The sequence below is a fragment of the Manis javanica genome, chromosome 4 (genome assembly GCF_040802235.1).
Source record: "Manis javanica isolate MJ-LG chromosome 4, MJ_LKY, whole genome shotgun sequence".
Classification (NCBI taxonomy): domain Eukaryota; kingdom Metazoa; phylum Chordata; class Mammalia; order Pholidota; family Manidae; genus Manis; species Manis javanica.
The window spans coordinates 128895263-128913630 of NC_133159.1; the positions used below are offsets into that span (position 1 = coordinate 128895263).

The window sequence follows — 18368 nt, forward strand, 5'->3', positions numbered from 1 at the left end:
ATCCATGTCATAGCATGTATCAGAATTTCCTTTTTTAAGGCTGAGTAATGTTCCATTGTACGGATATACCACATTTTGTTTATCCACTCATCTGTCAATGGACATTTGGTTTGCTTTCACTTTTGGACTATTGTGAATAATGTTGCTGTGAACATTGGTGTATAAATATCTGTTTGACATCTGTTTATTTCTTTTGGGTATACACATAGATGTGGAATTGCTGGATCATATGGTAACTCTATGTTTAATTTTTTGAGGAACCACCATACTGTCTCCACAGTGGCCGTACCATTTTATATTACCATCGGCAATCCTTGAGGGTTCTAATTTGTCTACACCCTCACCAACACTTGTAATTTTCTGTATATTTGATAATTGCCATTCTAATGGGTGTAAAATGGTATTTCATTGTGGTTTTGATCTGTATTCCCCTGGTACTAATGATGCTGAACATTTTTTCATGTGCTTATTGGCCATTTATATATCTTCTTTGGAGCAATGTCTATTAATGTCCTTTGCCCAAACCATCCTTTCTTAATTATTATCCATCGCCAAGTCAAATTTTAAATCTATCATGCAAATCATACGGAAGAACAACACTTTTCCAAATATGTAAAGTATTTAAAATTTTTAGGTTACTTTCATAATATAAATCAACTTTGTATGTATCCATGTGTCCTAGTACAGTGAACTTAAGAGAAAATTCAAACATTTTACTGTTTTCTCACCCTAAAATCCTCCTTGTATTTCCTTTTTTGCTATTTTCCTTTTCCCCTTTAAATTTATAAAGGGGAAATGAATTTATTTTAAAGGGAACTTTTTTCACTATTGTAAATTGAAAGTCAGTTTCAGTTTCCATAGCAGAAGGCAATGAACATAAGGGCAGCGAAAAACCAGTGTTGTCACACGATTCTAGGCAGACACTGTTGCCTGCAGCTGGATTCCTGCTGCAGAGGAAGGTTCCTGGAGCTCAAGGGTGTTAGAATCACATCAACACCAAATTAGCACTTTCTCCCTTATTAAATTAGGACTGAAAATAGAACTGATTTGTGACCCTGCACCTCCTAAAATCTGTCTTAGAGCAGGGTTACTCAAAGTAGGCAGGTAACAGGGGGCTTGTTAAAAATGTCAATTCCCCAGGCCCACCTCACACTAGAGAGGCAGAATCTCCAGAGGTTCAACTTGGGGAATACACATTTTAAGTAGGCAAATGGGGCAGTTCTTCCCAACTGCTGCCCTTGAGTGTTTAATCATTTGTTTACATTCTGGCCTATAGCCCAGAACATCTGAGCTGTCCTCTTCCAGGAGCTGTCATCTAAATCTTCAAGATTATGAAGAAACCAGAGCCCTCCCTAGAGAAGGCTTTCTCAATATTTTAAAAAGTTAATCAGATTATGTGCACCGTGAATGATTTAGCTCCTGCCTACCTTTCTTTTCATCCCCTCCCTCCTTTCCTCTTCCTTCTATCCTGCCTTCTCTTTTTCTCTTTTAAATTCTAAAATTTGACCAAAGCTGTAAGTGCACATGACTTACAAAGAGTTCCACACATTTCACCAATTTAAAAGCTGTCCCCTTCACCGTTCCTGCTGTTTTTCCCTCATCCACGGCAAGAACTTCCATCTCCTTTAGGTAATAATCTCAGTCTTCACCACAGCTTGAAATAGCATGCATGTATTGCTTATTATTGATTCTTCGGTTTTAGGAAGATATTGACTGCCCACTCTGCAAGACGGGATTGCTTGCTTCCTAGCCTTGCTCCAGTGACACTGGCAAATCTTTCTCATCTCCTATCCTTCCACTAGAGTTTCATTAGGACTGGAAGGAAACCAGCTCTTGGTATTTACAGGATTTTGCTTATGTACATGCTATTCATAGAGGTGCTTTAGTGCATGCTGTCATTATTTTTTCCTTCTCTATAAAACCTTTTGCTGTCTCTTTAGATAATAGTGATATATTTATAATGATTATTTGCCTAGTTTCTGGATTTTTTAAATTAATTTCACCACTTGCCTAGAATTATTTCATGGTTACTTCCTTATCTTCATTTTCTCTTGTCTCTTTTTTGAGCTCCTGTGACTTAAATGTTGGCTCTCTTGAACTGGTTCTCCAGTTTCTTTTATTTTCTTTCCTATTTTCTATCACTTTGCCTGTTACTCTGTTTTCTAGTAGATTTCCTCAGACTTTTCTTCTAATCTTTCTATTGAGTTTTTTTCCTCTCATATGTTAATGTCAATAGCAACTTTTTTGTTCTGTGTATATAGGTGTTTAATAGTGTCCTATTTGCATTGCATGGTTGCAATTCTTTCTCTATTTCTCTGAGGTTGTTAAAAATAGGATATTTTGGATTTATTGTTTATTTCTGACATTTGTGGTATAGGTTTGTTTCAGTTGTCTAGTGCATAACAAACCACCCCAAAAATGGTAACTTAAAATATGAATGAAGAATTTCTTATTTTCTGATGCTTTTACCATTTGTGTTCGGCTCCATGGTGTGTCAGCTAGAATCCCTTACAAGTACCTTCACTTGGCAGACAGGCTGCAGCTGAAACATCCCAAATGGCTCTGCCCACATGCCAATGGCCAGTGGTTGGCTGGGCCTTCCTTTTGTCCCATGATTTCTTATCATCTAATAATCCTGCTTCACCACATGGTGCCTGGATCCCACGAAGCCCAAAGCTTTGATTGCCAGGCTTCTAAGGCCTAGGTCATGAGCATCCATTCTGTTTCATTCCACTGGTCAAAGCAAGTAAGTCACAGACGAGCTCAGTCAATGCGGGAGGCGAAATGGACTCCATGGAAGGAAGAGGAAAGAATCTGTGGACATGTTTAATCTGCCTCAACACCATTTTTAAGAAGTTCCTTCCCTGAAATTTCAGTGGGGCTTGGGAAGGGCACAAAAGTCAATGTTCATGTAAATCTAGTTTTCCCCAGAGTACCTTCGAAGATGGACCTGTTGCATTTCTCCATCTCTAATTCCCTACTGGCTTTACTGACAGGCCCTGTTCCATGGCCTTTCGCTGTTTTCTATGTATTTTGGCTGGAGCAATGTGTACTTTGAAGGAAGCAACAGTTATGTTCTCTTGATTGTGGGTAGCCTAAGGGGGAGTGACAAGGGGTAGAGCTATTACAAAAAGATGAGGGCTGTTGTAAAATGTTTGCGTTCATTTTTATTTTTTGCATTTGTGTTATTTATGTTTTCAACTTGCAAACTTATAAAAAGAAGTACTGAACAGAAGGTAGAGAGGTAGAAACAATGAGAGTGGAGTGTTCTTTTAATAAGTTTTGCTGTGAGGGGGATGGGGAAATGGGGTGATAACAGGGCATATAAGGTCAGAAGAGAGCTGCTCTCAAGATGAGCAACTCCTCCTATGGTGATTCTCAATCCTGGCTTTGCATTAGAGCGACTAGGGGCATTTGAAAAGGCAATGCTCAGGTGCCTTCCCAGGGTCTGGGTGTTGGACCCACCTATTAGTATTTTTTATGGCTTCCCTGGTGATTCTAATGGGCAGCCGTGGTTCATAAGCACTAAAGTTTATGTCATCAGGAATGAGGGAGGGAAATTGATGCAGTAGAGGGAGGTGCTAATCTCAGAAGTAAAACCCTGAGAAAGTGCAGGGTGCAGGAAGAATCCAGAGCCCCAGTGGCTTCTCATGGGTGCAACAAGCAGGACCAGAGAAGGTTCAAGCAACAAAAAAATTCCAACTTGAACAGACGTTAGCAATACACTTGGCTACTGTAACTGAAGTATCCAGAGGTAGGGTGTGTGACAGACACAATGAGTTACTCATCCAATATCCATTCTCCCTTCCTTATAAAACCCAAATTTGTTTCAGGGCAGGAAGGTAGGCAGCCTGGATACTGACCTATATTTGCTGGGGCTAAGCCAGCTGTGACTATTTTATTCTCTGCCTTCTCAGCCTGGAGGTTGCACAATATGGCTGCTCTGGAATTGACTAAGACTTCATTCAGTCTTTCCAACTCTTCGGTCTGCCTTCCGTGCGTTGGCTTCATCCCCAGGCTCCATATAGTGCTGCTGTTAAGGAGGCCCTTCCAGAGCTCACACCCTCATAGCACACCAACCAGGAGAAGAGAGGGTTTTTGGGGAAGAGGGCTGATGCTTCTCTTCCCCAAATCTCTGCAAATGTCTTCTCACCTTCTCTTATTTCATTGCTCTAAATGGCTTGCACTAGGATCCCTGAGCCAACCAATAGGGGCAGGAGGAAGGAACATAATGGATGACCTAGGCCAATCAAGGTATATCCCTGGAACTGGGGTTGGGATCCCCCACTCACACTACAAGGCTGAGAATGGGAACAGGTGGTTTCCTAAGGGGAAAGCGAGGGGCTCGGTATCAGGAGGAAGAGAAATAAAGGCCAGGCAACACAGTACACTCACACAGGGACACACCATTCTGGAGGGGCTGGGCCAGTGCGTGCAGCTGCAGAAAGGTGTGTTGTCTGGGTACAGGATGAGAGAGGAGCTCGTTCCTGTTATTTCACTTTGTCACTGAGACATGGACAAAGTCTTCAGCTGAGAGAGGTCTGGGAACTTTTCTGTGTTAGGTCCCATGCTGGGTGCTGGGGTACAGGGGATACATAGGACAAGTCCTTGTTCTCCAGCAGCTCCTGATTTGATGGGAAAACCCCAGGGCTCAAGAGAGCATAAAGGACAGTGTGTGGACAGCAGCACCTGGGCCCCTTATTCTGTGATGACACCTTCATTTTCCTGTAGAGAAAAATCCCTGCCTGTTCCTAGCCTGCCTGGATACAGTGGAGCTTGGGCTCCAGGGGTGGGCAGGTGACCCAGACTTGGGCAGAGTTTGGGAATTGATTCAGGGAGGACTAAGTAGCCTTGTCCAGGCCAGTAAGAATCAGCACTGGGATTTTTTTTTTGATGTTTAAATTGTTTGTTTTAAGGCAGTTTCATTTCCTAGGAGTTGCTAAGATGATAGGATTTAAGTAAGCCTTGAAGACGCTGCTGTCCATTTCTGTAGTCATTTTGGGAGAGCCCACCTGGGGAGGAAGACAGCAGTGGAAAGCACAGCTGAGTGACCTACGGAGACCTTGTGTGGGCACCTGCATACAGGCATGCCTGTAGTGAAATGTAATTTTCTTGGCCTTTCTGGTTACAGGAACCAAAAGTTTCCTTTAAGAGAAAACTGAACTCTTTCAACTAGAAAAACTGTGATTAGTGCAGAGGTCCATCTCAGACATGGGAGTGGGCGTATGTCAGAGCAAGCTTCCTTCTGGTAAGAAGCTTCACACTGAGTTTTGTAGGATGAACAAGATTTAGTCAGATGCTCAGTAAATCCCACCTGCCACCACACTTGTGTATTTGATTCCTAAACGGAGAGCATCAGATGCCTTTGTCTCTTCTGTCCCATACATCTTCCACTTCTTGCACTCATCCAACTGAATGGGTCTCTTAGACAATCGTTCTTGTCATGCATCCATTCTCCAGTATATCCTACGAGTCTACTCCGGGTGAGACACTAAACTGGGTGTTATATGGGAGGGGACGGGTGTGTGACAAGATTAGAAAACAGATATGGTGAGCATTTGGACCCTTCCCATTTCATGGCAGACATTGTAATTTTCTTTTTGAGTCTAGAAGCAACCTCGGAATCTTTGTCATCACAGCATTTCAGACGGGCACCAATTGGTTGGAGTGGGCATTTAAGATGAAACCTACTGTCGTTCTCAAGGTAAGATATGGCCCAGGGCCATGTAGATCCAGAATGGAAGAAAAAGAGGACTGAACTAACTAGAGGCTGGGGAGACTGGGTTAACTAGGATTCTCATTTGTAAGTAGCAGACACCGGTGAGAGAGAACTTGCATTAAAAGGAGAATTTATTTTAAGGCTGGGGAGAGAGCAGGGTCTCAGGCACAGCCTAGAGGCAGATACCGGAGCTTTGTAAGAACTCAGGAAATTCTCTCCATCTTTCTTCTCCGCACGTTTGTATTGTCTCATTTTTCTCTCTTTCCCTTGACCAGTTCTGCTCCCCAGTCCAAAGGGCAGAAATGGTTGCCACATAGTTCATGTTCATACATATTCCCTGTCAGGGAGTAGATAGACAGGTTTAGAGTGTCTTGGTTCATATTCCAAGTTCCCAAGCAAAGGATCCTCATTGACCCAGTGTGGGACAGGGATCCACCCCTGGTCCAGTTACCCATCCAGGAGAAAGGAGTCACACAGGATGCCAGGCTGGCCATGTCCACCATAGCCATGTTGGTGACGCTGGTGAGCTGTGAGGGTAGCGCGGATAAAAATGACATTATTTGTTACTCCTCTCACTGCAGAGTGGGGTCTAATTCTCCTCCCTTGCATCTATGCTGGCCTAAGTGATTTGCTTGATCAAAGGAACATCAGAAGTGACATCTGGGGACTTCTGAAGCTTGATTATCATAAGAAGCTCTCAGCTTCTGTCAGATCCTTTTGGATAGACACTCTGGCACCCTGAGCCTCTGTATTAAGAAGTCTGCTTACCCTGGCTCATGTCAACTCGCCTTTGTAAACTGTGGAGCGGTGCCATTCACTCAGGATTTCCCTGTTCAGATTTCCAAGAGAGAGCATCTAAGTGACCCAACTCATCTTTTTTGCGCCAGAGCACATCATTGGTCATGCAGTAACCAATGGCTTGGCTGGGCTTGAGTCAGGTGGCAACCCCTGACCCAATTAGCTGGGGTTGGATCAGGGCCGGGCTGTGCCCCACAAAATGTGTCTCCCTAAAGGGCTGCCTTCCTTCAGGGGCTGTGAAGGAAGCATTTTTCGTTTGGGTGTGGCCTGGGTGTGGGCTTGGCAGGCACCAGGATTGACGTGTCTGCTACAAAGGTAATGACAGAGAATCTGGAGAAAATATTTCCTTCCCTCGGGTTCTACCTACAGACCCTCACTAACGTTTGAGGAGGCAGACACTGTCACTGCTGGTGTGTAGGAGGTGAAACTGGAGGTTGAGAGTAGAGTGAAGGAGACCTGGCAAGGCCAGCCTCACTGGACACACCTCATCAGCCTCCAAGACCTCCTGTCCCCCTGGTGGCTAAGGCACCTCACCACTTTTTCTGCAACAGCCTGAGTCCTCCCACCAGCCTGTCCTGTATTACACATCCTGGTTGAGCTCCGTTCCCCTTCCTGGCTGTGGTGGGCCTGCTGAGCCTCACTAGAGCAGATAACAACTGTGCATCGTAGGGTCTCTGCAAATGCAATGACTCTCATCTCCAGGTAAGGGTGAATTGTTGGTTTCCTCTAAGCTGTCTGGTGATTCCTTGACACATTTTCCAAACAGAAAAATCCAAGACATCCAACATCACAGTCAGCTTTGGCTAGTGTAGGGTCTGCCCTGGTGGGAAGGAAGTGACCCTTGAACCCAGTAAAGGCTAACTGGCCCCAGCTCCGCTTGTAGGTTCCATGCCCACTCCCTTTCCTGCGCACCCTTCTCCCTTCCCTGAGCCCTGTGATGAATCCACATGTCCATGTTCTATTTGGTTTCTTAGTCCCTTATTTTGCTGCATACCCGGTCCTTGAGGTCTGAGAATGCCTAAAACCAGAGAGAGGCTCTTTGCTTACAGCCTACACACTTAGGGATTCTGGGCCCTGGGAGCCTGGAGACCTAGATGACCCGGGATTCCATAGAGACCCCTTTCTTCCTGAGCTCTCTTTCCAACCCACACTCACCAAGGTTGTCCCAAATCCTCCCTGATTCCCACCGCACTCTTATTGCTATTAACAGATGTATGGCCATCCTCCTCCCTGCCAAGAATGGGGGCACAGGAAGGGAAGATTCTTTGACAACTTTTTCTTCCCACTAAACACTGTGGACTTCACCTCTCCTATTCCTGGGAAGAAGAGGCTTGCCTACTGCTCTCTGAGGTTATCTCCATTTCCTGGGGTCCAATCCTGTCTTATTCCAATCCTTTTACAAGGGCTATGGTGGACATGGCCAGCCTGGCATCCTGTGTGACTCCTTTCTCCTGGACTCCTTTCACCAGGGGTGGATCCCTGTCCCACACTGGGTCAATGAGGATCCTTTGCTTGGTAACTTGGAATATGAACTCTACCCCACCAGACACAGGCACCCAGGTCCCTCATTACCCACTCCAGTGTTTCCCTCTCTACTTGAGTAAAGAAAAAGAAACACAGTACCAAGAAAAAAAGAGAATGTACACAAATAAAAAGAATCAGAAACGAAGAAGGAATAATCACAATGGGTACCACAGAAATACAAAGAGTTATTAGAGAATACTATGAAAAATTATATGCCAATAAATTAGACAACTTAGAAGAAATGGAACACTTACTAGAAAAATACAACCTTCCAAGATCGACCCAGGAAGAAACAGGAACTCTGAACAGACCAACTGCCAGCAATGAAATCAAATTCTTAATTAATAAACTCCCCCAAAGCAAAATTCTAGGTCTAGATGGTTTCACAGTCGAATTCTACCAGTTAGAGAAGAGCTAATACTCATACTTCTTGAAGTATTACAAAAAATTAAAGAGGAGGGACTACTTCCAAACTCATTCTATGAGGTCAGCATCATTCTAATACCAAAACCAGACAAAGACACCACACAAAAAAAGAAAATTACAGACCAATATCCCTGGTGAAAATAGATGCAAAAATCCTCAACAAAATATTAGTGAACCAAATTCAAAAATACGTAAAAAATATCATCCACCATGGCCAAGTGAGATTCATTCCAGGGATGCAAGGATGGTACAATATTCATAAATCAATCAATATCATATACCACATTAACAAAAAGAAGGATAAAAACTACATGATCATCTCATTAGATGCTGAAAAAGCATTTGACAGAATTCAACATCCACTCATGATAAAACTCAACAAAATGGGCATAGAGGGTATGTACCTCAACATGACAAAGGCCACATATGACAAACCCACAGCCAACATCATACTTAACTGAAAAGCTGAAAAGCTGAAAGCTTTTCTTCTAAGGTTGGGAATAAGACAAGGATGCTATTGTCTCATCACTTTTATTCAACATAATACTGAAGTCCTAGCCATGGCAATCAGACAACACAAAGAGATAAAAGACACCCAAATTGGTAACAAAGAAGTTAAACTGTCTCTATCTACAAATGAAATGATATTATACATAGAAAACCCTAAATAATCTACCAAAGAACTACTAGAACTAATGACTGAATTCAGCAAAGTTGCAGGATACAAAATTAATACACAGAAATCTGTTGCATTCCTATATACTAACAACGAACTAGCAGAAAGAAATCAGGAAAATAACTCCATTTACAATTGGATAAGAAGAATAAAATACCTAGGAATAAACCTAACCAAGGAGGTGAAAGACCTATACCCTGAAACTATAAGACACTCATGAGAGAAATTAAAGAAGTCACCAATAAATGGAAATCTATCCCATGCTCATGGATAAGAAGAATTAATATTGTCAAAATGGCCATCCTGCCTCAAGCAACCTACAGATTCATTGCAATCCCTATCAAAATACCAACATGATTCTTCAATGAACTAGAACAAATAGTCCTAAAATTCATATGGAACCACAAAAGACCCCAAATAGCCAAAGCAATTCTGAGAAGGAAGAACAAAACTAGGGGGATTAGGCTTCCTGACTTCAAGCTCTACTACAAAGCTACAGTAATCAAAACAATTTGGTATTGGCACAAGAACACACTCATTGATAAATGGAACAGAATAGAGAGCTCAGATATAAACCGATGCATATATGGTTAATTAGTATATGATAAAGGAGCCATGAATATACAATGGAGAAAAGACAGATTCTCCAACAACTGGTGCTGGGAAAACTGGACAACTACATGTAAGAAAATGAAACTGGATTATTGTCTAACGCCATACACAAAAGTAAACTCAAAATGGATCAAAGACCTGAACGTAAGTCATGAAACCATAAAACTCTTAGAAGATAATATAGGCAAAAATCTCTTGAACATAAATATGAGCAACTTTTTCCTGAACACATCTCAGGTAACAGAAAGAAAATAAAAAATGAACAAGTGGGACTATGTCAAACTAAAAAGCTTCTGTACAACAAAGGACACCATCAGCAGAACAAAAAGACATCCTACAGTATGGGAGAATATATTCATAAATGACTCATCTGACAAGGGGTTAACATCCAAAATATATAAAGAACTCACATGCCTCAACACCCAAAAGACAAATAACCTGATTAAAAAATGGGTAGAGGATCTGAACAGACACTTCTCCAAAGAAGAAATAAGGATGGCCAACAGGCAGATGGAAAGATGCTCCACATCACCAATCATCAGGGAAATGCAAATTAAAACCACAATGAGATACTACCTCACACCAGTTAGAATGGCCACTATCCAAAATAAGAAACAACAAATTCTAATGAGGATGCAGAAAAATAGGAACCCTCGTACACTGTTGGTAGGACTGTAAATTGGTGCAACCGTGGTGGAAAACAGTATGGCATTCCTCAACAAACTAAAACTAGAAATACCATTTGACCCAGTAATTCCACTCCTAAGAATTTATCCCTCAAAAAATCCCTGATTCAAAAAGACATATGCACCCCAATTTTTATCATTGCACTATTTGCAATAACCAAGATACGGAAGACCATAAAAGTCCATCAATAGATGAGTGACTAAAAGAAGAGGTGGTACATATACATAATGGAATATTATTCAGCCATGAAAAGAAAATAAATCCTGCCATTTGCAACAGCATGGATGGAGCTAGAGGGTATTATGCTCAGTGAAATAAGCCAGGCAAAGAAAGACAAATATCATGATTTCACTTATTTGTGGAATATAAAAACAAAGGAAAACAGAAGGAACAAAACAACAGTAAACTCATAGACACTGAGAAGAGACTAAGGGGGTCAGGTTGGGTGGGTCTAGGGGGTGGAAAGGGGATAAAGGGGCACAAAAATTCGCAATCACAATGTAGGTCAATCACAGGGACTGTTGAACCACTGTGATGTACATTTGAAATTAGAAAAAAAATTGCCTGCAAAAGGTAAAAAAGAAAAGAAAAGAAAAGAAACACAGCACCTCTACCTACCCTGCCTCTTTTCTGCTTCTTGAAGGAACATCTTGAACAGCTGTGTCATCACAGTGTGCCCTCTGGCCTAACCACAGAGGCACCGGGTCCTGGAAGGACCAGCTTCTAGGACCAGCTCTGATTTGAGATTATCCATCATTGTCCAGTCCAGACACCTCAGTGTGTATGGCCGTTGCTCTGTGCTGGGGCACCAGGGCCTAGGGCATCTCCCAAGATGGGGACCAGGTGGGGGAGTCTATTCCCCAAGGTCCAGGAAGCAGTCCATTACTTGGGGGTGGTTTTGAGGGCGAAGTGCTCAGTACCGGCCCCTACTCTTCCCATTTCAGGGCCTCCTGAAGCTGGCATGGAGCCTTCGGCTGTAGGCCATCAAAGCCGCTACGCAATCCCTCAGGCCTTGTTTCAGCAGGGCCGCTGCATGCCCTGGAAAAGTGTGATGAGAGCTCTGGGTGTCCAGCTACCCTGGGATAAAGGTTAAGCCCTGGGGGAGGTGACCGCAGGGGCCAAGGCGGAGGACCTGTCAACAGCACACATGAGAGGCCTGCGTGGCCCCAGATCAGACAGCCTGCTGGTGGCAGTGACCAGGAAGTTCTGAGGGAGGGCATCTGTGCTCAGGACTGAAAGAAGCCTTGAAGAGATACTGTGCTGGCTGGACCAGCCAGTGACAAAGAGAAAGAAGGTGAGGCAAGGCCATAAATTGTTGGTTATGGATATTTATTTGCTTGGATTGGTGGTTTGGATGATGAGGCAGAGCAGAAGGAGAGCCCTTTGTTGAACCTACAGTCAGGAGCACATTTTAATCAAATGGACCAACATTTTGTTGCAACAACAAAATTATGAGAGTTCTGTGGTATATAATTGATGTTAATTTTGTTTTGCATTAAAAATGATGTGTGGTAATAACCTATGTTCCTGATTTTGTAACCAATTCACAAAATGCATGTTTATTCAACTGTAATAGGTATTGAGTAAAACTTTTCCTGTGGCTGTGGAATTAAAACTATGGTCCACAGCTGAAACTATTAAGTACTAAGTACACCACATTCTAAAGAGGGAAGAAAATAAATGGTTCAATTAATCCCACCTACACCTCTACCCCGAGGGCTTTCTGGGAGTTTGTGTTCCTGGCTCTGCGGTATATATACTCCCACTTTCCAGGCCACCCAAGAGGACTGAAGCCTTGAAGAGATACTGTGCTGGGATGGAGAGAGTAGGAGTTGGTGGGAAACAGCATCTGGGCTGAGGGCTGCCCTTCCATGCAACAAATACCAAGTGGCAGCTCTCTGGAAGAATTGTTTATGGAGACAGGAGGTGGGAGATAGGCATCTTATTGCTGGCTACGTGGAGCCGGGCTGCAGATCACAGAAAGGAGTCACAGGGCAGGGGCCTGGGAGGAAGGCAGTGGCAACCCCCTGGTCTAGCTCCCCATGGCCTGAGAGGGTGAGGAAGGGACAGTTCCAGCAGTTCTTCATGGAGATGGACAGAGATCAAGGAGGAGCTAAAGCTGGGGCCTGCCTGGGCTTCCCGGGCAGCCACAGGACCCACAGGGGCTGAGGGACCCAGAGAAGGCCATGGGTATGCCAACCATTATTGGGCTAAAGAAAGACACGGCTGCTGCATTCTGAGGGGTCTTCAGTGCTGAAGAAGGCTCAGGGGAACCTGATCCCCAGCTCCCACAGATCCACACCCAGGATGGCTCCAAACCTTGTGGGGGCCTGAAACTTATCCCAGTTTGAAGGCTTTCTTCAAGAAAAGAACACAAAGTTGGGTAAGGGGCCTTGGATGGGGCTTGTACAGGTGAGGAACTGTGAAGTCTCAACTTTAGTTCTGTAGTGAACCAACCTCTGCACAGGCCTAGGTGGGCAGGGACCTCACCTCCAGCCTCCAGAGCAGCTGCTGAGCCATATTAAGGCCGGAGGAGCTTCCCTGACAGGCGGTTTGACTTCCACTGTATTCTTCACTTACAAAGCCAGGAGTCAGGAGTCCCAGGATCAAATTATGCCCCATATCTCTACTCTCCAGAGCCAGAGTTGGGCGAGGAGGTGATGCCGGGGTTCTTGTTCACGGAGTCGAAGAATAAACTTTTCGCAAACACTCAAAGTAGGAGAGCAAGTGAAAGGTTTTTATTTTAGAGATAAATTAAGAGGAAAGAGCTCCTGGCTCAAGCCGGGAGGAGACAAGAGAGTCAGGGGTGGTGCATTGTCTAGGGGATTTATAGGCGGTTGAGAGACAAAGGGCTAGGGATGCAGACCTGCCAGATGGTCCCAAAATGTTTATTTTTGAAGAGATACTAAGTTTCTTATCAGTGGGTTATTCTTCATAGCTAGCTGAATACAAGAAATTTACTGCTCTGATTTTTTTCCCTAGGATAACAGCTTTTTGATCTGGGAGCATAGCAATTAAGACTGCCTGCCTTATTTCCAAGATGAGCTGAGTTATTGTTTGTTTGATTAAAATGCAATCTTAGCTCTAAAATAGAATTTTTCCTTAATAGCTGGGCCTTTAAGCAGGCTAAAGTAAGTCTTACAATGGTATGTTCTGGATGTGGGGAGGGGCTGTGTGGACAAGAATGACATTTTTGCTATTGGCTCCCTGATGGCCGATTACTTGGGGCATGTCAGCTGAGCATGGGGCCTCCTACCTTGTTTGGTCCTTCTAGGAGATGTGACCGTCACGCTTCCCATGTTATCCAGAGGCACAGTCTGGCTGCTGTGGTGGAGGCAAGGAAGGTTCCTGTACCCAGAAGACATCGGGCTCTTCTTGTGGCTTCGGAGCCACTCCCAAATTTTTACTGTGTGTCCTAACTATAAAACGTCCTTGGTTCTCAAAAAAAAACAAAACGAAAAAAGAAAACCAGTGAAACATAGGCTATGCTGAGATGCTTTGTGTGTCTGGGGAGTATTCAAACTTGTAGGCCAAGTTGCTCCTGGCTTTTTAGTTTTAACCAATCTCACTGAAGAATGTTTATATTCCTAGTTTGATATTTTACTTTAGAGAATTAATGTGACTGGCTTTGCTAAACTGTTTCACATGGAGTTTTGGTAGGGGTCTTTGTCCAGAGCCCTCACCCTACTCTGTCTAAGTCCATGGTCCTGTCTCAGAGGGATGAAGCAGACATGCACTCACCATCTCACCCCACCCCACCCCCAGGTCCCTGACAGGTGTGGTGAGAAAACATGTAGAGCACATAGGAGATTAGAGTTTACAACCAGACTGGACTTTTGAAGGCACTGATGGGAGAAATGCAAAGTGTGTTTATGTTCATATCCCACTAAGGCAAAACTCTTTAAAAATCTGATTTAATAATCTGATTAAACTCTATTGATTTGGAGTTTAAATTGTGCTCTTGCAGAAAAGAATCAAGAGGGCATCAGTCAAGTTTGCATATCTGCCTGTAAGATAAACATCTGTAGCCAGAGCACCCTTGAGGCATCCCCAAGCTCAGAGTCTGAACTCCTGTGTTTGCTTCCTGGTCCCAAGGTTTGCAGGATATGTCTCCTTTGAAAAGTCATTTCACCCTTTGGAGCCTCTGTTGTCATGGGTATAAAGGATTAGTGACAGTGAGTGGGGGATGTGTTTTTCAAATGGCAGGATCAATGTGAGCAGAATGGCTAAATGCTTGGGCAGTATCCCTTTCTCTGGTCTGGGGCCAAAGACCCAGGCTCAGGTGTGGTGGTGAGGTGAAATGTCCCTGGTGGAGGTGACAAAATGGCTTTAGTTTGGATGGGTGAGTCTCTAGACTGTAACAAACAAGACCTGCCCTGCTGGAACCTCAGCTTCCCAGACACCACCATGGTCCTGCTCCATTTCTCCACTCCCCTCCTGGAGAGGGAGTTGGGAGAGCCATCTGCCCCACCTCAACCTTCCTGTTGCGTCTAGTCACTCAGCTCATAAGATGTGGGCACCTTGCTGTGCTGACTGGGGAGAGCATACCAAAGCACCACTTCTTGTTTGCACAGACCCCTGAGGCAGGACCCACAGGTCCACCACCCTCTAAATGCTGAGTCAGCACACCATCCCTCTAGGCTATTTCTGGCCCCAGGCTCTAACCTTTCCCCTCTCAGGGCCCCTTAAACGGAAATTGCCGCAACAGTCACAGTGCCCAGAAAAGGCCCAGGCTTACTCTGAGTGAAGTCAGGACTTGGAGACAGTCTTCTCTTGGGCCACTCATCCTTCGCTGTTCTCCCATAAGAATAGAAATAGGTTAGCATAAGCATAGCCATCTTAAGGGCCTATAAGCCATTTTCTGAGTATGTGACTTAGAAAGAAAAAACTGGGCCTGGGTAAGGCCTTGAAAAACAAGTTAATCAATCATGAGCACCGACTGCAGTGACCTTTAGTCAGCCAACCTCAATCAGTTAATCATACATACCAAGCTTATCTTGCTAAACCCCAGGGCCAGCTGAAAAGTTACGTGCTTGTGGAAAAACACTGTTATGTGCTTGTGGAAAGATACTTTTTTTCTCTCTCTCTTTGTTCGAACATGCTATATAAACCCCTGGCTTTGCGTGCTCGGGGTCCTTGTTGAAACCTGCTGCATCGGGCTGACACTTGGACCCCAGCTAGCTGGTTCCTGAATAAAGTCCTCTTGCTTGTTGCATCAAGAGACGTCTTCCGTGAGTGAATTGGGGTGGCGTTCTCATTTAGGCAGATCCAACACTCCTTCCTCCCAAGTCAGCAGTTTCCTCCTTCCTTTCCTGTTAAACCAGTCTAACCCCCACTGCATTCCATAATCATTTGGAGGAGTGTGTCAGGACACTTTTGACTACAAAGAATGGAAAACCCAGTTCAATCTGGCTCAGGCAAAGAAAACATCTTGGTAGCCCGTGGTACTCGAACAGCTGGGTCTGGCAGCAGCAGCAAGACTTGGTCTCTGCCCATCTGTCAGTTCTGCTCCTTGTCTTTGTAGTGACAAGACAGCTCAGCATCCTCTCAGCAACTTCTCCACTCGGCTCCAGCAATGTCTGGCACCGAACCTCTTTTGCCTGGCCCAGGAAAGGCAGAACTGATGTCCACTATGAGTCATCATGTCAGAAACATTGGGCCTGGGGCAAGCAGAGCTAGGCTTAAAGAAAATGGATGACCAAAGGGCTTGTCACCCATCAGTGGCTTTGGGATGATCTGTCCTGTTCTAACGTCCAGTGCCAGACTCTTGAGGGCTTGGAGGTAAAGTGTGGATTGTTGATAAGATTCTGCCTGGAAACCAATGAACCACAGCTTCTCCATTTGGGAGCCTTGTTCCATCAGTCTTGGACTCTGGCTTCCATGGGTCATGGGTCATGGCCATAGACAAGCTCTGCCCTTCTATTTCTTCCTCTCTCCTGCCTATCACCAAGAGATGGGGCCACATCGCCTGTTTCCAGAGCCTCAGAGACTCTGGTCTTTTTGAGAAGCCTGAAAGGCCTGAGATTTCCTGGCTGGGTTCCCTCAGAGCAGACCCCTTGAGCAGGGGAGTTCCATGGTGGGGGGAGAGGGAGCTTGTTGGCACCAGTTCACCTCCCCCTGCCTAGGTCACCTCTAAGTTCACTGCTCTCTGAAGCCCTCCCCATCAATGCCAGGCTTGAAGATTCCAGGGATGGGGTGTTCGGACCTCCCAGGCCGGAAGGACCATGTGCCATGAAATAGAGGAAAGCATGTCTTTGTTTCAGCCCCGCCCTCCCAGGACCCAACACCACGGCGCGTGGCCCTGTGTATGCAGTGCACAGTCCAGAAGATCCCAGTGAGCACAGCTCCACAATGCAGCATCACAGGTCCCCCAGAGGAAGGTGCCTGGGGTCCACTGCAGGAGGGATGGAGAGCAGGGCCCAGATCAGGATGAAAAGCAAAGAGAAAAGGTGCCAGCTGGGCACCAGGTGAGCCCAGGTATAGGATGCGATGCCCAGCAGCAGCTGTGGGAGTTCTGTACTTCAGCCATCACTAGGCCCAGCCACAGAGCTACCCTGAAGGCCAGGACAGTCCCAAATGTGGGTTCCGGGAAGAGGCCAGCTGACAGAGGTAGCATGAACACCTCTGAAGGTGGGGCATGCCTAATGACCAAGCCAGGTGCTCTCTGACTGGGAGTTGCCTGAGTCCCAGGAACAACAGGGGTGAGTAGGTGGAGAGGACTTGAGTGAGAGGGCAGCAGGGCTCTAGGATATTGACTGGCCCAGGAAAATAGGTTTCCCAGAAATGGGGGGACTGCTGAGAAACCAGGGAGAAACTTCTGGGCAGAGAGCAGACATTGGGGACAGAGGGAGGAGACAGGGACATAGAGGGGTGAGGGTGAGAGGCTGAGAGGAGACTGAGGCCTCTTCTCCCACCTGCTCTGTGAGCCCTGGGGTGGGGGTCCTAGCTGGAGGAAGGACAGGACTTTATCTTTACCAGGCTCCTCTGAGATTGAGGCCTGGGAACAGGTGAGGTAAAGGTGGGAGGGAACCTGCTCAGCCCTGCCAGCTCTGCCTCTAACTCAGACTGGGTTTGGGCCCCAGCTGCTCCACGTCTCCTTTGGGAGGTGCCCTGCCCAAGCCTGCCCCCACATAATCCTTTTGCACTTTAACCTCCGGTTGACCCTTCCCTGAGGCTCCCCTGAATCACAGCTGATTAACTACCCCAGGCCCCTCTCAGGCAGAGAGGGGAGGAGTGGGAGGGATGGGTGGGGTGGGGGGAAAAGAGGCACATCCGCAATGTCAGGCCCGGCACCAGCAATGTGGGTGGAGTCTGCCCTCGGTCCCTGGGGCCTAAGTACAAAGAAAATCTGAGGAGAGATGTTAAAGAATGTATATAATTTAAAAAATAGTGAGTGTGTGTGTGTGTGTGTGTGTGTGTGTGTGTGTGTGTCTGTGTGTGTCTGTGTGTGTGTGTGCGCGCGCGCACGCGCGTATGCCTTAGGGTTTTTAAAAATCTTTAATTCATCACCTCCTAACTCGGTTTAAAATCACACTAAATGCCTATACCAGCACCATCTTAAGTGACTAGAACCTATAAATGCTGAGTTTTAGATTTCTGACATTTTCTTTCTTCACTTTTTGGAAGGCAGGGAAGAGCGCTAAACCTGCGGATTTCCTGAGTCATACAGGGAATTCCAGGAGCACCTGTAACCCTAATACCAGCTACTCCAGGGGTCCTGAGTGCAAACGTCTGCAGGCACCAAACAGGTACGAGAGGGATGTTCGTAAAGTCTTGGTGTCTTGGAGTCTGCAGGGTGTGGTGGGGGCCTTGGGAACTGAAGAGGAAGCCCGGGAGAGAACTCCAGCACAAATTCAGCAGTTGCACCTGTGTGGGGCTTTTGATTCAGAGAAGAGGGAAATCTGGTATATGTCTTTAGAAGGTGGT

The 18368-nt window shown here is 45.4% G+C and overlaps 2 long non-coding RNA genes across 2 annotated transcripts in view; both read left to right on the plus strand.

Annotated features, from left to right (window-relative positions):
* The window catches only part of LOC118974071 (uncharacterized), a 39491-nt gene that overhangs the window by 17026 nt on the left and 4097 nt on the right, over positions 1-18368 (plus strand). The window contains exons 2-3 of the long non-coding RNA XR_005063652.2: positions 5611-5704; positions 18069-18190. This is a non-coding gene — a long non-coding RNA (uncharacterized lncRNA). The remainder of the gene's footprint in view (positions 1-5610; positions 5705-18068; positions 18191-18368) is intronic.
* Positions 12238-17553, plus strand: LOC140849044 (uncharacterized). The gene is made up of 3 exons (XR_012130500.1): positions 12238-12854; positions 13717-15673; positions 16706-17553. It is a non-coding gene; the product is annotated as an uncharacterized lncRNA (long non-coding RNA).